Source organism: Sciurus vulgaris (assembly GCF_902686455.1).
Source record: "Sciurus vulgaris genome assembly, chromosome: 16".
Lineage (NCBI taxonomy): Eukaryota > Metazoa > Chordata > Mammalia > Rodentia > Sciuridae > Sciurus > Sciurus vulgaris.
This window is the reverse complement of record NC_136477.1, coordinates 56,464,765-56,488,219: the sequence shown is the minus strand read 5'-3', so window position 1 is coordinate 56,488,219 and position 23,455 is coordinate 56,464,765. Positions and strand designations below refer to the sequence as shown.

At 37.9% G+C, this 23,455-nt stretch overlaps 1 protein-coding gene across 13 annotated transcripts in view; it reads left to right on the top strand.

The window, feature by feature from the left end:
* The window catches only part of FHIT (fragile histidine triad diadenosine triphosphatase), a 1,508,523-nt gene that overhangs the window by 26,630 nt on the left and 1,458,438 nt on the right, over nucleotides 1-23,455 (top strand). For 12 of the 13 annotated variants that reach the window (XM_079114457.1, XM_079114456.1, XM_079114463.1 and 9 more), the window contains exon 2: nucleotides 21,461-21,509. The gene's annotated coding sequence lies outside the window, so the exon portion shown is untranslated. Of the gene's footprint in view, nucleotides 1-21,460; nucleotides 21,510-23,455 lie in introns of those variants that run through there. The other variant, XM_079114460.1, reaches the window with a different exon arrangement.

Genomic DNA, 23,455 nt, shown 5'->3' with positions numbered 1-23,455 from the left:
GGCTGGAGGATCTGTCCCTGTGGGAGGAGCCCACCGCCAGACTGCACAGAGCTGCCTGGGGGAGACGCTATCTGCCCTGTCCTACTCTAATAAGCCACTCGAATCCGGGCCTGCCGCCCAGCTGAGCTTCGCTGGGTGGGGGAGACTCACCCCGTGGTTCTATTTTAGTCCGAGTCTCTCAATGCCTCCCCTTCTTGAATCCTGGGTTCTGGCGTGACTGGAGATGCAGTCACCCTCTAGTCAGCCATCTTGGATCGCCCCGTGGACTGGGATCATTTTTTAAAATATCTTTGTAGGTGGACACAATACCTTTATTTTATTTATTTATTTTTATGTGGTGCTGAGGATCAAACCCAGTGCCTCACACATACTGGCAAGTGCTCTACCACTGAGCCACAATCCCAGCCCTGGGATCATGTTTTACATATAGTCTTGTTACCTGTTGTCACTCATCAATATATCATATGCATTTTCTTGGGTTATCAGTGTTTTCATTGGTACATCCCTGTTAGAATATGATGTTCTCTTTTAACCTATCCCAGTTGTTTAATATTTAGTTTTCCCCATATTTTCCCTGACATATATTAATAGAGAATATTCACATATATTAATAGAAAATATTCGCATATGCATGTAATCACATCCATGTTTCTCTTCTTAGGATACATTCTCACAAGTGGCAGTGCTGGGCCACACTGTTCGCTATGATAGCGTCTGCCTAGTTTTCTTTTCCTGCAGGCAGGGATCCCCTGTAGACATGGAATCCTCGCTAACTGCTTCCACTGGGCTCTGCTTCCCAGGAGCTTCAGAGAAGAAACTATAAAGCTGGAAGCTGGTGGGACAATTAACTACCTCAGTCTTCAGGCTCTGCTGGTTGATCAAAATAAATGAGTTGAATTGCCTGTGCCAGCCTTGACCTGCCATGTATTATTTAGTATGTTAGTATGTTATCATGTTTTATTTATGATGTTAGTAAATACCATTACTTAATATGTTACCATAATACATGTTATGTATTATTAAGTCTGCCAGAATGTCTTTAGCAGCAAGTAGCAGAAAATCTGATTTAGGATGGCTGAAAAAATAGTTTTTTTTTCTTCTGCATAACATAAAAAGCTAGAAATGGGTGGCTGTTCAGCAGGTCAGAGATGTAGAAAGCATATCTGCAGTGCTCTGGGCTTTCCCTTAATGGTCATGGGATGACTGTGGCTGAAGCAAGCATGAAATAAATGATGGAGGAGAGAGATGAGTGAGATACATTCTTGATCCTGGGAGTTGTTAGCCTGATCTCTTATTGTTGTACCTGTTTCTCTTATTGCAATTTAAGAAAACATAAATAAATATATATTCATTATAGAAAATATGTTTCACTTGTAATCTCTCTACTCACAGGTAATTATTGTTCTCATTCTCATATCTATGCATACATCTAGTTATAAATGCACAGAAAAGTGGGATTATCTTATTTGTGTACTGCCTTGTGACAGGCCTTTTTCTTGTATGCTGGAGATGCAACCCAGCTGGGTAAATGCTCTACCACTGTTATAAACCCCAGCCTGTAACTGACCTTTTAAACTGGCATTCAGATCAGTACATAGAACCTGATAGATGCTTAAATGATTTACTGAAATTTTTTATTTTTTTATTTTTATTTTTGGTACTGGGGATTGAACCCAGGGATGCTTAACCACTGAGCCACATCCACAGCCCTTTTTATATTTTATTTAGAGAGTGTTTCACTACGTTGCTGAGGCTGGCTTTGAACTTGTGATCCTCCTGCCTCAGCCTCCTGAGCCACCGGGATTATAGGTGTGTGCCACTGTGCCTGGCTGAAATATTAATGAATGATTAAAAAAATACTCTAAATACAATTTTGTATCCCTGAGTATTTTTCTACAGTACATATTTTAAAGCACAGTTTTTAAGGGCTGCACATTGCTCAGATTTGGATGTTTCATAATTTCCTTCACTCATTTCCTATGATTTTATTTGTAGATTTTTTCCAAAATTTTAAATATAAGAGTTCTGCAGTGAACCATCTTCTTATGGTTGTGTATGAGTGCATGTGTATATACAAATATCTCATTTCCTTAGATAAATCACTTTCAAAAGTGGAATTATTGGCTCTAGGATTGACCATTCTTGAGGGCCTTGGATTATTTCACCAAATGGTCCTCTTCAAATGTGCTACTTTCTCCTACTACCAGCAATGAGAGTTTTAATAGGGTTCTTTTAGTTCTTTGTTTTTAGTAGAATTAAGTGTGTGTGTGTGTGTATGTGTGTGTGTGTATGCGTGTGCATGTGTGGATAGCCTGTTCATCTGGTTCAAACATCCCAACAACACAAAAAGGTATAAAGTTAACTTTTTCTCCTGTTCTTTCCATTCCCTCCTCTCGGTCCTCATCTCCCCTAGAGGAGCTACTTTTGCTAGTTCCTTTTACTCTCTTCCTTGTTTTTTAATGCACACAGGAAAAAAAAATACACATGCATTATTTCCCTTCCTTTCTTATACAAAAAGTAATGTACAATATACATTGTTCTGTACCTTACTTTATTTGGTTTGACTGCTGTATAATGTTCCATTATGTGAATATTCCATATTTTTATTTACTTATTTTCCTGTCTAGCTTTATTTGAGACCTGTTTCTTTTCAGCCAAACCAGATCCAAGCGAACCATAATACTCTGGTCTTGCAGCTATGCCACTAATAGAAGTAGGCAGCTGTATCTTAATTTCCTATCTAACTGCCTGGTCTACTGCACATTTTAATTTTGCCTCCCAGTGTAGTTGGCAGTGTCTGAAATATTCTGAATTTTCCAAGAAGAGAGAATGTTGAGGTAGGCTAAGGCTCTTTGAAGGTCCAGTGTTTTGTCCTTCTCCCCTAGCTTTGATTATGAAATATTTTCATGTTCTAATTTGGGTAAAGAGCCAAGTCCTTCATTCTCATTGCAGGGATAGTGGACTCTAATAGGAAGTTATATACTATGTAGCTTTTAAGGAATTTAATCTTAACGGAGTGCCAAGTTCATTGTATGTTTAATTTGACATCCAGGAGGTCTTGTATTGCTTTCTTTGTTAAAGGCAAATGTCACCCTTGCCTTTTCTTCTCATTCTTTTTATTGTGTGGAGGTGTGGTGACTCACTCTAAGTACCTACCACAGTCCAGTGCAAAGCCTGTTCTTCCAGTATTTAGAATTTTTCCAGCTTGAGAATATAGGAATATAAGAGATAAGGGCCTAAATGATAACCTAATTTTCCATTCCTATGACTCATGTAGTTTCCTGGAGCTACAATTACATGTCCAATATGTGTCCTTTATAAAGGCTTAGTTGTCACCTCTTCAGTGAGCCTTCTCTGATCATCCTAAGCAATCCGTCTCTGTTTTCTACCTCAGCTCATTCTTTTTTTCATAACACTTGTTTCAAAGTGAAGTTATTTGATTGTTTATTTTCTGCCTTTCTCTCTGATTAGAGTGTACCCTCTGTGAGGGAAAGAACTGGGTTGGCCAATGGACTCTAGAGCCTAGCACAGTGCCTGGCACATAAGAAGATACTTAGGAAATATTTGCCAAACTAATGCTTCATAATAATCACTGTTATTATGCTATGTATAAATGATGGTTGCTTTCATTCATTTGAATTTGACTAAATTAATACATGGAACCCAGAACATTCAGAGTACAGTGAGCATATTTTCACATGGTTTTAGAGTCACATGAAGCTGCACAGTAGGTTAGAGAGAGTTTTGTGTGCATTTACTTGGTTTCCTCCAATGATAACATGTTGCAAAACACCCACAATCGGGCTATAGACATTGATGTAATCCACTCGTCTCAGTGAGATCTCTCCAGTTTTATTTTTATTTTGGTGTATGTTTATTTTAGTTCTGCATAATTTTAAGTATTTTTGAATTTTGAAAGGATGACTTCTTGAATACTTCCTTGATGGCTAAACTCCATAGTTTTTCAATTTCTTTAAAAATCATAGAATATTAGCACTGGAATAGAACTTTAATAGGCCACTTTGTGTGTAGAAGTTTCCAAACTTTAGAATTTCAGAAACTAAATGTTATTTTTATTTTTTACCTGTCTTTTGTTTGTTTTTTGGTGTTTTCTTTTTGTGGTACTGGGGATTGAACCAAGGACCTCACACATGCTAGGTAAGTGCTCTGCCACTGAGCTACATTCCCAACCCCTACACATTATTTTTTACTTGGGAGATGAAATAGGGTGGAAATTGATACAGGATTGCTAACATTTATTTCTGCCAAGCAAAGACATTTACATGTTTTCTGTTTTACTCATTTTTCCAGGAACTGGTTAAAAACTTTGTCATAGTCTGGTCCTGATTGGTCCTGGTTGACCAGCTGGTTCTTGGGAAGCCCTAATCTAGCCTAATTGCTTTAGTCTGAGGAGCAGAACATTTCAGTGTGCAATCTAAGTCACTGTCATTGTGTTATTGCATTCTCAAGGCAGAAATACCTGAGAGATGATCAGAACATGCTTCTTACTTTACATCTGAAGATAACATGGACTAGATAGTGGAGGGGTTCTCCAAGGTGACAGAAAAACCTTATCTACATCCCCCACATTTCCCTATTGAATTACCTGGTCTAGGGATTTGACTGTATGAACCAAGGAGAAATGATTATTGGGTTGATCTAGAAGGAAGTCTGGAAGATGTTTAGTCCAGCTTCTCACATAATATAAACATTCCCTCTGCAGGGTTTCTGGAAAATTATTTATCTGGTCTCTATTGGCATATGTTTAATGGGAGAGACATTCCTATTATGTAAATTAACCTTTATTATACCTGTGATGTGTCCTTGTAAGGTCTATAACTGTTTTGCAGCCACTCTGAACTCATTGCTAGCAATAATAATATGTACTGAGAACTCACTCTGTCCTAGGCCTTATGCTATATATTTTACATTATCACCTTAATCTCTGCCCTGCACTCTTATTGTTTCCAATTTCCTGAGGATGGTCTCGTTCTTAGAGGGTTAGAATTACAAGTACTATGTAATATAGCTAGGAAGGGGCATGGGCTTTCTATTAGTTTCCTAGGGCTGCTGTGACTGTTGTCACAAACTTGGGGGTTTAAGACAGCACAAATTAATATTCTCACAATTTTGGAGGCCAGAAGTTAAAAATCAAGGCTCAGCGGGGTCATGATCACTCAAAAAGACTCAGGTGAGAAAGCTTCCTTGTCTCTTTCAGTGTCTGGTGGCTTTCTTTGGCTTGTAGCTGCCTAACTATTTATTTCTCTTGGCTTTCTCTTCAATCTTTCTCAAATCTTCATCTGCTTTCTCTCATAAGGACATTGGTCATTGTATTTGGAACCCACACAGATAATTCAGTATGATCTCAAAAGTCTTAATTACATATGCAAAGACCCTTTTTCCTAATAAAGTAACATTTGTAAGTTCCAGGGATTTGATGCAGACTTTTTTTTTTTTTTTTTTTTTTTTTGGGCGGTGGGAGGCTGCCATTCAACTTGCTACAAGCATCTCTGTTCTTCCCTGCTGTGCCATATTCTGTGGAATGCCACAGAGAAAATGTCTTTTGTCTTTCATGTGATACAGAAATATATATAAGCTATAGTATGTATAAAATATATATACAAGCTCTATCTTGTTCCTCCATTGCTTTGCCTAAAGAAAGTGTTCAATGAAACAGATTGGCTTTAGCAACGAATGATCCATGCAATATACGAAGGCACTTTTTCTGTCTCCCATTATTTTTCTCCATGCAGAATATCCCTAGGTTCCTTCTGTGAAGTTTGGAAATTGTCCTATTCTACTTGTCCTCCAATAGGTCATTTCTAATTTCGTCAACATTCCTCCTCAAGATTGAACCCTACTTAAGATCTAAGTACAGCTGTAGGGGAAGCAAAATTCTACCTTTACCTTTCTTAGGGATTTTGACTAGCTCTGAGAATTAAATTGACACGTGATAGATTCATAGAGAAAAAGCATTTACATTTAATTAATATTAATTTTTGTGGCATAGGAGCCCTTCATAAGGAAACAAGGGCCCACAGATGAAATTAGGGTTGAGTACTTATATACTGAATTAGAGGGAGAGTACTAGATTATGAAAATGTAAGAAGGCAAAGGGACTTGGGCTAGGGAAATTGATTGGGTGGAGAAGTGACTAGGAAGATAAAGGTGAGTATTTTAAGATTTTTCATATGGTATTCTATTGGTGTCAATTTCTGGTCCTTACAAGAATTTTAGTTTGCTTTTCCTATAGGGAGGCCATTTTTTTCATTGAGAGTTTTACTTCTGGTTTCCAAGAGGAAAAAGGGGAGGGTCAGAGCACTCTTCTTGTACTTGCTTTTTTTTAAAGTGCTTTTCTTTATGCCAAATAGGCATATTTTGGGGTGGTACATTCTACCACCCTTAACAGTATGGAAGCAACTTTATTTCTCATAGTTCATACAGTCTGTTTCTTTACAATAGCTAGGAATTGTGTTTATTTTAGAGTAGTCATCTAAGTCATTGCTGATAGTTAATAGCTAAAGACATTTAGAAGAAGAAGAAGAAGAAGAGGAGGAGGAGGAGGAGGAGAAGGAGGAGGAGGAGGAGGAAGAAGAGGAAGAGGAGGAGGAGGAGGAGGAGGAGGAGGAGGAGGAGGAGGTGGAGGAGGAGGAGGTGGAGGAGGAGGAAGAAGAAAACCACCCCATATTAATAGCCCTACTCAGTCATTTAATTTTTAGGACCAAATTCAATCATCAGTTATGCCAATGCAGTTTTCATTGATTTTTGGATTCTGGAGATGGACTTGAATTTGGAAAGAAAATAATCCAAATGGCATACTCTGGGGTTTAGTAGAAAGGGCAAACATACTCTTGAATATGTCTGGCTTTCCCTATCTTTTCCAATTTTTTGATCCCATGGAAAAAAGTTGTGTGCTGTGAGAGATGAATAATGATCCAAAACAATTTTATGCAAGAAAAAAATTAGGATTTTCATGACCAAATGTTGGAGAAGAAAATACTTTTCTTCTTCATTTCTACCCATTGTGGCATATATTTGGTACTGTTTTTTAATTCATTTACTTATTCTTTAAATGGGCACATACTTGTACATATTTATCAGGTACGATGTGATGTTGCAATGAATATATATTCAAATCAGGATAAGCATATCTAGCTCAGTCTTTTTACTTTTTTTGTAAATTACATTTACCAACTCTTCTGTTAATTTCCATGTACTTTTACCATTAGCAAATTCATGCTCTCGGTATTGTATGTGCTACAAGTTTCACTGCTGTCAAAACATATTTTTAAAAATAACCCATGGGTTTTAGTCAGTACAGTCAAGATAAATTAGATTTTTAAAAATAAGATCTACCTTAATATGTAGATCAGCAAGAAATTGTGATTATGATTAACTTTTGCCCTTAAGTGGCGAGATAGGACAAAGTTACACTAATGTTTAAAATTTTTAAAAATTAATTAAATTTTTAAAAGAGGGGTTAAAATAGAGAATAGATAATTACTCCCAGTAGTAGACTCTGTGGCTTCTTTTAGTCCATTATGCTTTCTACTGCATCTTGTTGTTTTTATCAGAATGGTTTCTTTGCAAAGAGACATTTTGAGGAGAAAAGCCCTGTGCTTGGCCCTCTTCCCTTATGTCTTACATAGCTACCTCTGATTATACTTGAAACCTGGACTTAAATGTCCCTTCCACAGAGAAAACTTTTCTAATCCAGAAGACTGGGTTAGTTTTCATATTGCAAGCTCCCTTAGTACCTTGTATTTTATTTTTTGCAAGCTTTATTACTTTAATCTCAATTGCATGTTAATGTTTGTCCTTTACCCTTGACTGTGAATGCTTCAAGGGCAAGGGGCTGTGTCTGCCACCAGTACCTACTTCAGTGTCTTACTCCTACTAGATGCTTAATAAACATTTCTTGGCTAATTGGCTGGAGGCTGAAAAAGTCACTTAAGAACATACGGAACAGTCATCTTAGCAATATTTGCATTTGTGTTGGTGTGTGTGTGGACACTAAGATAATGATAGGGAACTCTTCTTTGTCTCTTCTTTGTATGTGTGTGTGTGTGTTGAGTACCACTGCATCAAATTACTGAAGTAGAAAGAATAGTTGACATTCTGTTTTAAAGCGACCATGTATTTGACCCACTTCTTCTCTAGTAATGTCATCACGATTGTATCTCATCGCAGTGGGTTCTTGGAGGCTGACAGGCGGAACAAGTTGCTTCAGCACACAGTCCTCATCTGTCATACAGAACAGCTTGCAGATTCTTATTATGTGAATGAAATATGGAGAGAGGGATATTTTTCTTCCTGGGCTATCAGGGTAATTGAAAGTAACCATATCGGGGCATGAGGGGAAAATGCCAGAAAATAGACTGCCTTTGTGAAGGGCAACTCATTGGCTCTCAGCTAAAGGTGTTGAACCTCATCTCCAATTGCAGAGGTTCAGCATGTGTTTCCTGTTATCAAAAGACCCAAGATTGAATCAGCACATCATTTCAGTAAGGACAATGCCTTGGTTCCTTGGTTCATATTACTGCCCCTCAGCTGCCTGATGAGATGCCACCACGTCGTCTTCCGAGGTTCATTCCGCAGTACCCTGGGCATAGGCTTTGTGTTCTTTAGCCAGGGAGGAAAACCATTTTAGTATTCCAGATCAATAAACTGTAGTAGAAAATTGGAAATGTGCTATGAAAAAATCATTAGGCAGAGAAATTCTACTGTTCCTGAGTTTAGGATCAGAAGAAATAAATAACACTTGACTGCTCTTATAGTTGATATTTTACAAGCTTGGCTCTGGTGAAACGGAATATCAGATAATACTGTATCAATGACACTTTGCCTTCTAAATGGTTTGGTTCTGAAGATAGAAATTGTGCTTTATAGAATTGTTTTAGTTCAACGGAAGCTTTTTACTTAACACTGGTGAAAGTTCTAATGTGGTGACAGAAAGCAAGGTACAATTCAGCAGTCATTCAAGTCATGACTTGGTTATATTTTGAGATAGCTTTAAAATCACTTAGTCGAATAAAACTCTAAAGTACTGTAACTGCCAGGTTGCTTTATCTAATTTATGAAACAGAGGCAAAGGAATCAACAATAACCTTCCATTTACCATTATTAGATTAGCTATTACCGAAACCACAGAAAGTATATAACCCTTTACTTTGTGTTCACTTGAATTCGGTTATTAAGCTTTGATGGGACTTTCATTTAACCAAATGCCTTTGTTTACAACAATAAGCATATTAAATCTTTTGTGTTCAGAATTTGATATGACCATTCGTGCCACCACAAAGGCATGTTAAAGTTACAGATTCTATTCATTTGTGTTCTGTCAAACATTTTCCATTCAGTCTGGTTAGGGTCTTGTTTTTCCTTTGATTTTCAGAAAGACATTTTTAGATCTACAGGGCCTCTACTTTTTCAAGTATATAACCAGTCACTCACAAACACTCATAGCATCTCCATAAAATTGAGTTTTCAAAAATTAAATAAGCATCTGGTGGTCTGAAAATGTTTCATACCTGATATTTAAAAGATATTTTGACTATTGCCAAAAAGAATCAATTCCTTCATGCTGTCTCCCTGGTGGATGCTGTCATATGCCACTGTGTTGTGTAGAGCACGGACTCTGGAGGGAGACAGACTTGGATTTACACCTTAGCTGTGCCACTTACATGCCTGCAACCTTGGACTTCTCCTCTTAGGAAGGTCAGTTAACTTTAACCACCCTTTCTTCAGTGTGGAATAGACTTAGAACAGCATTTATGGTGTTGTACATGAGTGGATGCATGTAAAACCCTGAAACATGTGGTTGTTATTATAACTACTTTGTGCGTGTCTGTTCACACTCTATATGTAATTGACTTAAGAAATCTTATTGATTCTAAATTGAATTAGATATTAGAAATGCTATCATTCTGTTAGTACTGTTTTAAAAAGTTTTTTTAGTTGTTGATGGACCTTTTATTTATTTGATGCAGTGCTAAGAATTGAATCCAGTACCTCCTGCATGCTAGGCAAGCACTCCACCACTGAGCCACAACCCCAGCACATCCTGCCAGTACTTAATGCTTTGGTATCATGGCCATATTTGAAATGATGTGGAACATAGTTTCCCTTTGGGATCTAGTCAGAGACACAACTGAAAGAGAAATCACTATGAATGGCTCTCTCATTTGTTGAGATTGTAACCCCCAAGCCAAATCCATATTCTTAAAGTATTACTTTTCTGGGGGGGTGTACCGGAGATTGAACTCAGGGACACTTGACCACTAAGCCACATATCCCCAGCCTCACTTTTGCTGAGGCTGGCTTTGAACTCTCGATCCTCCTGTCTCAGCCTCCCCAGCTGCTGGGATTACAGCCATGTACCACCGCACCAGGCAAAAATATTACTTTTTTTTTTTTTTTGCGGTACTGGGGATCGAACTCAGGGCCTTGTGCTTGTGAGGCAAGCACTCTACCAGCTGAGCTATCTCCCCAGCCCTGAATATTACTTTTAAAATGGAACTTTATTTCAGTTCTTTTGAGTTGACATAAAAACTGAAATAAGGAGTGTTTTAGGCATATGAACTAGAATCGTATGGCCCTTACAATAAGAAGAGATCTCAACAATTCATTGTTAGTGTTTCACTATGTTTCCTGTATCTGTTAAGCTTATATCTGCCCTGTAATGTATGGTTTGCTTTTTTGTTTTCAATTCTATCCTTTACACCTGTTTTTGGGGTAGTAGAGATGGATTTGGATATATTCACACTATTTCATCCAGTGTCCGAGCCCTTAGAGGAACAGTAGGAAGACAGGTTGGGAGATCTTCTCTCTAACCTTGGTCACCAACAAATTTACATGGTTCTTATGGGTGTGGAATTTTCTCATCATCTGTATCTTCTTCTGTTAGCTTGAATAATGAGTCATAGAAGAACGAAACTTCTTTAGCTGTGAAAGTTTCAGCAAGAATAAATGTTATGCCCATGGTGTTAGTATAATGCAAAATAAGATAGCATTTAAAGACAGTCTCAGCTTTAGCATTGGATTGACAATGCCCCTCACTTGAGTCAGGGAATGGGGACTTACTGAGATACACCATCTGGCAAAATATGGAAGGACAGTCTTGTGCCAACAGAAAAAGCTGCATCAGTTCCAACTCTTGTGTACTTTTCACATTATTGGATGCCTTGCAAAACGTTTATCACTTTTTAATTAGGAAGGACTAAGGGATTTTAGTTCCCCCCCAAAATGTCAGTAGCCCAAAGATAGAAAAATTATCCAGTGGATCATAATGGACAGTAAGTGTTTAACTTTGAGCTTGAGCAAGGACAATTTCATCCTAGGATCTTTGAGGAGGGACATGGGGTGGTATGTCCTTGGTGTGTGTGGGTAGAACTGGGGATCAGGTCTTTCTGATATTCTGACAGTTTCCCAGGTTGTTTCTTCTGCAGCATGGCCAGTCCTTGGAAGCACATGCCAAGAGATCAACTCTGTTCTGCTTCTTGGCCTATCATGTAAACTGTGGCCTGTCATGTTCATTAAAATGAAAATTTGTGGAATGGAATTTGCCCGACTGGCAGAATAGTTTAAATGTCAGATGTTGTTAGGCCTGGATATAAATATTATGTTTCTATTGTTAATTAATTGCAGCGCCTCAGTACCAGTGATCCAAAATCCAATTTAGTCTGCAATAGGCCTGTGGAAAAGGGCCAGAGATAATGAATACAGAGGGAAAAAATGTATTCAGAGTTTCCATTGTATCTATCAATGTCCTCCTAGAAAAATAGCAAATTTTGGTGTGTCACTATAATTCAAGAGGTACAAAACAGGACAGAATTAAGACTCATTGTTTTTTGGAACCTCTCAAATGTGACTGTCAAATCTACTCCAGTGCTAACCCTGTGTCTGTGTCAGCATCAAAATTCTAACCAGATGCTGCCCTGTTCCTTTTCCTTGATTTCCCCCTCATTGTTTCCACCCCCGAGTCTGTTATTATGCTCCCAGCTCAGTTCAGAGTTGTAGAATTGAGTTATCTAGTCCTTTACCCTCCTTGTTTCTCTGTGTAGTGTTCATTTCCTCTCTTCCTTTTGCCATAAACCTTTCCTTTCTTTTGCTTTGCATCCTTTGTTTTGGTCCCTAGGCTCAGCAGCCTGTCTGTCAAGTCTGCCACTGTTTGTTAAGATCATTTTGCTTCCAAATTGAGCTCATGGCTGAATATCACTCAGTACAACGCTAGTAGAACTCTGCATTAGAAAGGGAACCAGAAATCTTGCTGCTGGTGCCCAGACCTCAAAACTGACTGTTATTGCAAAGCCATGTGCCAGCAGGCATTGTGACCACCATCCTCAACCAACATTTTGTTGAATCCTTGCTGTGAGCATGGCATCTTACCTTGTCACCTCCGTGGGTTCCAGAGACAAGTGGGTGGGCCAGGCAGAGGATAACTAATTAAGACTTTGGAAGGCAGGACTAATGTGGTCCAGTGGTCAGGGACCCTCATTTAATTCCTGGCATCCTGGTCCATGCCAACCTTGTTCTGCCCCTGTGATTATACCAGCCGAGAAGCGGGGAAGGGAAGATGAACTTTGGTCTGCTCTGAGTTTCCCTGTCCAGCAGTGTCTGTCAGATTAAAAATGAGAGGGAAGGAGGCCAGAGAATCTTCCAGATGGAGAGTTCAGAGGAGGGCACAACCAGACTCCCTCTCTGCAGTGACGTAGCTGGGCCATTTGAGCACTGGGCCAGGAGCCAGTAGGAGCACAGACTGTTGCCTGACCTGCAGTGGAGCGGGGGCCAGGCAGAATAGTCACCCTCGGCTCAGGATGGGGGATGCACATCCAACTGGTACACACAGGCCATGTGATGGAGGCGGGGCATTTACCCCCAGGGCTGCGTCAGTCTGGAGAGTGGTTGGACCCCCACATCTTGAACTCCTTCTTTAGGGTGCTTTCCTCAAGTCATGTGGGGGGTAAAATTGGCAACTGCAGAAACGAAGTTGGCATTCATTCTCCAACCTCTCCGTTTCCTTCCTTTAGAAAGAATCAGTCATGCAAGAAAGGTGACCTTAGATAGGCTGGAGGCAGTGGTAACAGCGGTGGCCCTGTGTCCTTGGACTGACTAGCATGTGGACAGCAGTTCCAGGCAGCAGGGGTGTGGTGAGGCCACAGGGCATTGACAGTCACTCTCCATGCCTCTCAGTAGCACAACTTTTGAACTGGTTTCAGCATGCTTTGAAAAGTATCCATTGTGGATGCACCAGGATTAGGAGTTTTGCTGGAATGAGCGTGGAGTTTTAGACTAAGGCTATCTGCAGTCTATGTAATGATGGGAAGGTAATTAATGAGGCTAAACACTGAATATCTGGTTTGGCTTCCCTTAAGAATGGATTATTTTAACACTGTATCTGCATAATCTCAGTTTCTCCCTAAAATGAACCTCCTTTACTAATATTCAGGCTAGTGGAGTTTGGGGCGGGCCTGTGCTTTTGGGAACAGAGTTGTTTGACTTGAAATGTCATCCCGTTCTGAGAAAACATACTGGGGCCATGTTAGGGCATCCCTGTGCAAATGTCACATTGTCATAGTGTCTCCCCCTGGGATTAGTCTAGTACTTTCTTGTTCTGTCTGGTGGTCAGATGATTCGTTGCCCCACACCCCCATTGTCAGGGCACAAAACCAACTCAGGTCATGCTCCCCGAGATTTCGTGAAATTTGATTTGTCTGTAATTCTATGAATTTTCAGATGCTAATTATTGGCTGATTGGTATTCTGTTCCTCAGATGTCACCTAATGATTTTCCAGATCTTGTGCTAGTTGGCAAATTTACTTTTCCAATACCTGGCAAATATGACAGTATTGAACAGGTGTGGCAAGGGTGTGGGGTGTTTGTGTGTACATGTGCATGCATGTGTGGGGCACTGAAGGGCAGGCTTCAGGGAACAGAGATCATTTTAGGGAAGTCTTAGTACAAAATAAGCTAATTTTAGCTTTAGAATTCCTAATCGTTGTTCATGTTTAATAATAATGGAAACTAAATTCTTTATTAAGCAATTTTTTTCTCTGCATTTATTAAGCACATTTTATTGAGTGTATCTTATACGCTAGGCACTGTCCTAGAGGATGTAAATAAGCAAGACATGGACCATATTATTCTTGAGCTTATGGTCTAATGGAAAGTCTTTTATTTATTTATTTAAAATTTTTTTTAGTTGTTGATGGACCTTTATTTTATTTATTTATTTATATGCAGTACCGAGGATTGAACCCAATGCTTCACACATGCTAGGCCAGTGCTCTCCCACTGAGCCATAACCCCAGACCCGGAAAGCCTTTTATGTACTTATTTAGACAATAGTCTACCATTTTCCAGGTTTCTCACAACATTAAATATTATTCTGGTTAACCCCCGTGACATCCGAATGTGTCTCCATTTTCAAAGTATTCTATAAGAAATACATATAAATTGATTTAAGACTTCTAAGAATATATCCAAGAAGTATCAGGTTTGGGGTCTTTGCTGCTATTTCTTGTGAGAGTTTAAGTCAGTATGCAGATTCTCAAATAATCCCATGTGCTTAAAATAGTCATTTATCATTAGGTAGTTTAACCAGGGCTATGTTTTCCAACTGCCTGGTTCTCACCGATATGTAGAAAAAGGTTTCAGACAGAGGTTTAAGAATCTTCTTTTAGTTGGAAATTGGCTATCATTTGAAAGAATGTTGCAATAATTTGTCTGTAGTAACAGCTCACTGAATGTCACATAAAAATGAAAATCAGGGCTGAATTTATTCAGTGTCTTCTTCATTCTTGTACCTGAATGCACATACTCTTTCCTAGGTATGTATATAATTGTTAAAGACTTAAAGGTCAATAACCAATCCCTCAACGTGGCATTTAAGTCAGGCGAGTTCTGAGGAACGCAACAATAGAGGCAAATCCCTCAGTTCCAGGCAATCTTCCCTTAGGCAAGGTGCGGTTGGATGGTTTCCAGTAATAGTTTTCAAATGGGAGAAGATGAATCACAATCAAACCCGGTTTCTATATTTGGGAAAGATGTTTCTTTAAATTCATATCAGTTTTTAAGGGAGCTGGGTGCTGGACCATGGATTGAAGGGTTTGGGATTTGTAAGATCTGAAAAGCAGGATAAATCAGTGTGTTATTGGCTTGTTCTGCTCTGCTTCTATGTTGATTTCTTTTAGGAGCAGCAGATGCCCAAACCTATTTGGATTCATTTAAATCTAATTTATGTTTTGTAGAAGGTCATATGAAGGACATCAAGATTGTCTGCTTTAGAACAAAATGTGGGAGAAGTTAGGCCTGAGGAGAGTAAGAAATGGTGTTAACGCTGAAACTATAGGTGAAATGTTTTTGTGCTCTGTAATTTAAGTTCTTGAATTTTGGGGTCAAGGAAAGCATGGGAAAGAGGGAAACTTGAGTGGCTTTCCTAATTTTTGGTTGGAGCATGTACTTTGGCAATGAAGCAAAAGATTTTGGGATTTGTTCCCACATTGGATAATTAGAACAAACACATGCACACACACACACACACACACACACACACACACACACACACACACACATTTTCAGGCACCAGAGATGTTCACAAAGACTGTAAGATTCACTTGTACTTACTTGTCCAACAAGTATTTATTGAATGGGGGTTGTGGCTATAACTCAGTGGTAGGCAGCTATTACAGTCAAGTCCCTGAGTTCAAGTTCTAGTACATGCCAACTAAAAAAAAAAAAAAAAAAAAAAAGAAAGGAAAGAAAGAAAAAAAGAAATAAAGAAAGAAAAAAAGAAAAAGAAGAACAAAAGTATTTATTGAATGACTCTGGGTGGTAGCATAGAATCTGGGGCTTGCAATGTGTAAGTAAGGTAGTTTGGTTTGAATAATAAAACCCATAGGTTTTAAAGAGCTTAGATTTTAATTGAGGAGTGAAAACAACACCTGAAAAAGTAATATTTTAAGATGATAGCATAAATGTTTATTAGAAGGCATTTAATGCTTAGGGTAAGACCAAATCTCTTCTTAAGACCAGTTCCCCTGGCTGACTCTTCCAGCCTTCTCAGGTGCCTCCGGTATTAGTTACCTGTCTCTCCCCTAGCAGTCAGCCTTCTTGTCTCAAATGGACTTCTTTATTACCCTGACACATGCTTAGGTTGTTTATGTTAAAAACTACACCAGTAAACCCTCTTTCACTCCTGTGTCCACCTACTTTCCTTCTCTTCACGGTCAAACTCATCAGAATTGTCCTTATTCATAGTCTTCCTTTAATGAGGTCCACTTCTTTCTTAACTACTTCTAAAATGCACTCTGTCTCCATCAGTTCTTGCTGAATTCCTCAATGACTTTCATATTGGGCATTTTTGGTATCTATACACTTGACCTTTCTGTGATGCTCGAGGTTTTTGTTTAACTTCTGTGGCAGCCATTCTTTCTCTTGTGTAGGATTCATCCTCCTCATTGCAACTGTTATATGTTGAACTTCCTCAAGAATCAGCTGTAGACCTTTTTCTCTTTCTGCTTAATACCATCTCCCTGGACAACTACATTTGTAATTACAACTGTCATTACTTCCTGCCTACAGATAGCTCATCACTCCCTGGTCCCTTCACTAAACTATAGACCAACATATCTAGTTGCTTACCTGGATGTTTTCTTTTTGAGGTCTCCAAGGCACTTCAAATCCATTTATCCACCACCAGACTAGTGATTTTCTTGGACTCCATACATGGGCCCTAACACAGTGGTTGTTCAATGTCCTTATCTAACCTCAATTAAGAAAGGGAAACTAACATGAGGATTGCAATTTTTAAACATAATTTTAAAATCTCATTTTGTAATTGCTTCCTATCTTTAGTGCAGTCTGATAAGAAAAGTTTTTGTATTTTTTGAGATCACCCTCATAGCCTAATAGTCAGGTTTTTGCTTATGTAAAGAATGAAGCAAATTATGTTTTCCAAACATGATCACTCCAACACATTTACCTAGTCCCATGTGCTCTTCTTACAATGTGATTGGCTGTGTTTCCATTTGGAGGTGTATGTGTCTTTGTTCTCTTCCTTTGAGTTAGGGTAGTGGTTTGTGACTGCAATGTAAAAAGTGTTGTGTGATTTTTGAGCCTGAGGTTTAAAAAAATACAGCATCTTCCTGTCTCTCTTGGAACTCTTGCCTTTTGGAATCTAGCACCATGTTCTGAGGAGACCCAAGGCACATGGAGACGCAATGTTTGGGTATTCCAGCTTGTAGCTCAGCTATAGTCTTGGCTAACCCTCAGCAACAGCTGGCAGATATGTGAGGGAATGAGCCTTCAGATGATCCTAGTCCCTAACTTTTAAGTCTTCCAGCTGAGGCCATGGGCATTGTAGCATTCAGAAAAGCTGTTCTGTCTTCTTTCAGATTCTTGATCCATGGAAACCATGAGAGATAATAAATTATTTAAGTTACTAATTTTTGAGCAATTGGTTATGTAGCAATAGCTAGCTAATATACATAACTATTCTCCTGTTATTGCTAACTTCAATTTTACCCAATGTAAACTTAATTCCTTTAGCACTCTCATGGTTCCTATTTGCGTGGTGTATGGTTTTTCATACTTTTCCTTTCAAGTCTTCTTTATGTTTTATATGTATTTCTTAAAACATCAGATAGCAGGATACTTTTAAAAAATATCTGACATGGCAATTTTAAAATTTTTACAGATATTTAATCTGCTCTGTTTACTAATATATTTAAACTTATTTGATACAATTTTTTTTTTTTTTTTTTTTTTTTTTTTTTGCATTTTATACTCACCTTGTTTTCCTTTGCTTCTTTCTCCCTTCCATTCTAGTATCCTCTGGAGAATTCATTGAGTTCTCTTTATTCCATATTGTTTCCACCATTGGTTTGGAAATTTCTATTCTTTTTTTCTTTTCTTTTGATGACTACTCTTATGTGTTTTTAAAATTGAAATAGAGAATCCATACAAAATAATTTTTTCTATTTCATCCAACTTTTTCCCCACAGTTTTATTGGTATATTTGTACATAAGATGGGATTTGTTGTTACATATTTGTACAAAATATTTTTTGAAAGTGTACATACATACTTTAAATGTATGAAAATGAAAAACTGATCATCCCAATACCTTTCTCTAAGCCAAGAAAATAAAGTGTCACCATAATCCAAAATGCCCCCAGTGCCTCTCACCTATTACATCTCCCTCCAAGATAGCCTGATATCTGTGTAAATAATTTCTTTGCTTCTCTTTGTTTCTTTCTGGCCACTTATATGTTAAATTCTAAACTATATGGTATTTGTTTTTGCTTTTCTGAATGTTGTATAAATAGAATAACATTATATATGGTCCTCTATAATTCAGTGTTGATGCACATAATGGTTTCACTGATTTTTCAAATTTGTATAACATTCCATTGCATGAATCTTCTTTTACTTTTTTTTTTTAGTTTTAGGTGGACACAATTCCCTTATTTTATTTATTTATATGTGGTGCTGAGGATCGAACCCAGTGCCTCACATGTGCTAGGCGAGTGCTTTACTGCTGAGCCACAACCCTTGTCCCATTGTATGAATCTTTAAATGCATGTTTGTTGTACTGTTGACAGATGTTGGGTTGTTTTCAGCACTTTTTTCTATTCCAGCTGTGCTTCTCTGAACATTCTTATATGAATCTCTGTGAGCATGTGCACAAGGGTCCCTGGCTTCACAGAGAAAGAAATTTTGGTTATCTTTTATAAGCGAATCAGCAATGTAACAAGTATTTTTAGCACCTTAATCAGTATCTGTTTTTCTCCTATTTATTCCCCCCCTTTTTTCCCATACAACTGTGGCAAACCACTTTGTTTCACTTTATTTGCAAACCCTAAATATTAGTTGTTATTATCATTGATTTTCCCCTCATTTTACAACCAAGAATTATTATTCATCAATAATTATTATTTATTATTAAATTCACTAGATTTACCACCATGTTTGCCAGTTTCTCTGTTTTCATTGCTTCTATTCCCCCACTCTTTCTGTATGGGATTATTTTCTTCTTATTCAAGTATGTCTTTAAGTATTTCTTTTTTAGCAAAAGTGAACTATTGTGAGCAGTAAACAGTCCCCCACCACCCCTAATAATGTGCTTATGTCTCTGTCCTTCTGGAATGGTAGGTTTATCATGAGTATAGAATATTGGTTGAAGTTTTTCTCTTAGCACTTTGAACATGCTATTCCCTTGCTGCCCAGCTCTTACTTTTATGGATGGCATGTTCTTTTGCAAGAAATCTTTTTTTTTTTTTTTCCATCTCTGGGTCTTTTATTTATCTCTGGTATTCCTTTACTTCATTCTGATGTATCTTAAGTATGACATGCTTGTATTTATCTCATGGAGGTCTTGCTATGTTTTTTATGAGAAATCATTCTCTCTTTCTATATGTTTATTTATTTATTCATCAATAAATTTTGTTTAGCATATCTCTGTGTTTGAAATGGAAAAGGGTTCATCCCAATCTCCATGCTTCAGACCCAAACCCTTTCAGATTTCACGAAACATATTATCTTACTATTTTATCTATTCTTTCACAAATTATGCTTCTCCTAACTCTATTGCATCCCATGTAATAAGGGGTGGAAGAGAAATTTTTGATGCTTTCCCATGGAGATGTCTTATCCTCTTGCATTAGTATTCTAAGATTTATATCATAGCCCATAGTCTGACCTGTTCTTTGGTGGTCATGCATCAGGGATAATGAGTTCTTCAGCAGGACAGAGGAACATGAAGGGGTAGAGCTCCATAAGAGTGAAGGCAATCATTTAGGATATTGAAGGTATGTGCTGAGTGGGAAGAACAATGGGAAAAGAAAGGAGTATTTGGCCATTACCAACTACTGCTCCTTTAGGAGATGTTAGAACCTAGTCCAGAATGAAATAAAGGGCATGTTTCAGTCCTTTTCATAGAACTACCATATGAGTAATGTTGGGTTGCTATAGAATCTGCTTTTTGAAAACTTAAGTTATTACTATTGCTTAACAACTATCATTTCACAGATCATTTTGACGTGTGAGTGGTCAGTGCATATAGCACGTTTTGGTCAGGGAGCTGAAATTAACAAGTAAAGATACGATTGGAAATGTGAAGTAGCTTCCTGCTATGCAAGTTTTCCTTCCTTCCTTCCTTCCTTCCTTCCTTCCTTCCTTCCTTCCTTCCTTCCTTCCTTCCTTCCTTCCTTCCTTCCTTCCTTCCTTCCTTCCTTCTTTCCTTTCTTTTGAAGGCTGCATCCTACCTAAAGAAAGTATATTGTGCCTGTAAGCACAGCACAGAGACTCACGAAGGCCAGTGGTGAGGTCTGGACTGGAGGATCATGCACGTCATTTAAATTGAATATGCTCCCCCAAATAAAACATTTTCAGGGAAGTGGAAATACAGCATGCAACGTAGATGGCAAAATGAATAAGAAAATAAATGCTTGGTCAGATTACATGCACCATACTAATGTCTAGTTTGAATTTCATGTCTACACTTTGTAAGCCATTTCTCTGTTGAGGAGTTTATATCCTAAAAGATGTGACTGTAGATTTGGCCAGGCTTAAGTGATTCTGTTCTGGATAGATGTATGTACTGTTTTCCATAGATAACTGTGTATCAGCCTATTTTCTATCGCTGATAACATAATATCACATACCCGACAAATTATATTTAAAAAGTTTATTTTGGGGCTGAGGTTCTGGCTCAGTGGTAGAGCGCTTGCCTCGCATGTGTGAGGCACTGGGTTCATTCTCAGCACCGCATATAAAAAGTTTATTTTTCACCCATATTTTGTATTGGTACATTATAGTTGTACATAATGGTGGAATTTATTTTTATGTGTTCATACATGCACAAGATATAATTTGGCTAATATCATTCCCTAGTATTTCCTCTCCTCCTCCTCCCTGGACCCTTTGTTCTATACTACTAATCTCCCTCTGATTTTTAAGCACAAGGTCAAAGGGCCATATCTGGTGTTGGATCATTTTTCTGGCAGAGTCTGGAAGTTGTGCATGGCATTATGTGGCAAGAGACAGGCAATATAAGTGTCTGTGTATGTCTATCTGATCTCTCTTACTCTTCTTATAAAGCCATCAGATTCAATCATGGGTGTCTCTTCCCTAATAACCTTATCTTATCCTAATGACTTTTCAAAACCCCCACCTCTGAATACCACAATCAGTTTAAATTTCCACCCTCTTAATACCTCACAGTGGGAATTAAAGTTCAACACATGAAGCCTTGGGGGATACTCAAATCATATCCAAGCTACAGCAGACAATGTCTCTTATTGGTCTCTTCAGCAGGGGGTATGAGGTGCACATTTTATCAATGACTTTTTGAATAATATCACAAACCATGACACATGGAAATTCTATTTAGGAACATGTAAAGAAAACATTTTGTGTTTTACTTGTGGACAACTCAGTCTTTCATTTTTATCTCTTTGTAGCTTTGAAACTCAGCAAAGAAGGGAAATCCATTGAGAACAGTCTGTAAAGGTAAGTGTATTTATTACATGGCCTTGACAAACATTGCCTTTACAACATTGATTTTTCTTTTATTCAGAGATTTAAACACTTGGATTAAAGATATAGCTGACAGAACAACTTCCTTAACCACCTGCTTGTCCTCCCTCATAGGCAAAAGTGCTGAGCAATAGTTAGCAGAGAACAGGAGGAAATGAAATGATGTGCTGAGGGTAGCCAAATGCAGTAGTATGCTTGCTGACTTTGGCTTTCTTCTCAGCAGTTAAGACGTTCCAATGGAGCTAAGTTTACTAAGATTAATGCTAGATGGAAAAAGAATGCACTTGTTCCATTTCTGGTCAATAGTTAAATAAAACCAGCTGGCCAAATAAAGCATTTAAAATAAAATGCAGAGTGGCATTTCAATTGGGTTGGATGAAATTTATCGTGAAAGTCAGTTGTGCAGTTGCATGGTGGAGCTAGTATCGTAGAAAGGAGAAAGTCAGCCAGGTTGGTGTAGCTAATTGCATTCCACCCAGTCACTCTGGACCCTAAGTGAGTTACAGGAAATGAACTTCCAAGTTCGAAGCAGTGGGAAAAGTACCTACTCAGCCTCCTGTGAAACATTACCATTGAGTTGGTTTTTACATGGAAAAATGTAATTGTTTCCTCTTTGCTAGGTGTATTTATAAGCACACCTCAGTACAGCATTGTTCTTTGATTCATTGTTTAATTTCTGTTCTGCATGAAGTGTTTTAATTTAGAGAATTCATTGTGGGGAATTATAGGGCTGCAGTTTCATCAAGAGTCTTTGGTGGCCAGGGTGAAATATGCCATAATTTTACATTTGTTTTCATCATCAATTATGTTTTTGACAATTTTAGGGTTTTTTTGTGTCGCTTTTATTACAGCAATCATGACCGTGACCACTTTAGTTAAAGTTGAAAAGCTATTTTGATTTACCTTATATTTTAAGTTTTTCCTAACTTTATGACAAATCTATTTCTGTTTGAGAGTAAAGAAGAATTTTGTAGGGAAATTGGAGAAACCCCCTTTTGAATAATCAAACCATGAGCCACACAGACTCCCATTTTAAGGGTTTGCTTTGGGATGGCCAAAATCTGGTGCATGATAGCTGATTGGCTTGGAATTTTGATATAATGGTTGGATTTTTCTATAATTAGTGAAGAAAATTCTATCTTAAGAGATAGGTAATTCTTATTTCTAACCATATAGCTTACATATCTCTGGAAAATTGTACCACTTCTTGGAATAAAGTGGAACTTGGTAACTTCTAGAAATAAATCTTCATAAAATATTGAAGTTACTGATAAAGTAGCCATCCTGGGAACTTTGCTGTCTTTATGGATAGCGATAGTGATCATATTCCACTTAGAGAGTGTTTTTATATTGGTACATCTGTTTTCCCTACCTCAGTGAAAATCCTTTGTTGTATTGGTACTCTCAAATCAGTCATGGGTTTAGTCCTGAGTTGGATAATGAACCATGGGCAAATTATTCATTCTCTTACTGTATTGGTTTCCTCATCTGCAAAATAGAGATAATAATGTTGTCTGCCACATATGGTTGTTATGTAGATTACACGAGTTATTATGTGTTAAGGGCTTACAACAGGTCCTGGCTCATGATAAGTGGTTAGTAGATGTTAGCTGATGCTGCTCTTATTAATATTACCATCACATCATCATTATTAGCAGCAGCAGAAACATCCTTATGAATTTATTCATTTGATATTTTGAGAAGTTTATTCTTTGTAGAAGCTTCACGATAATGTTTTCAAAATGAGCATGTTGTTACCAAAGAAGAGCAAATTCTACTTTGTTCTTAGGAATCAAATGGAAAGGTAACTTTCAGGTAATCTGGAGATGAGGAGTTGTCAGTTTGGAATTTTGTAGGTATCAAAGAAAACACCTTCTTTGGCCGTGTGTCAACTATTAATTAAATGTAATCTTAGGAAA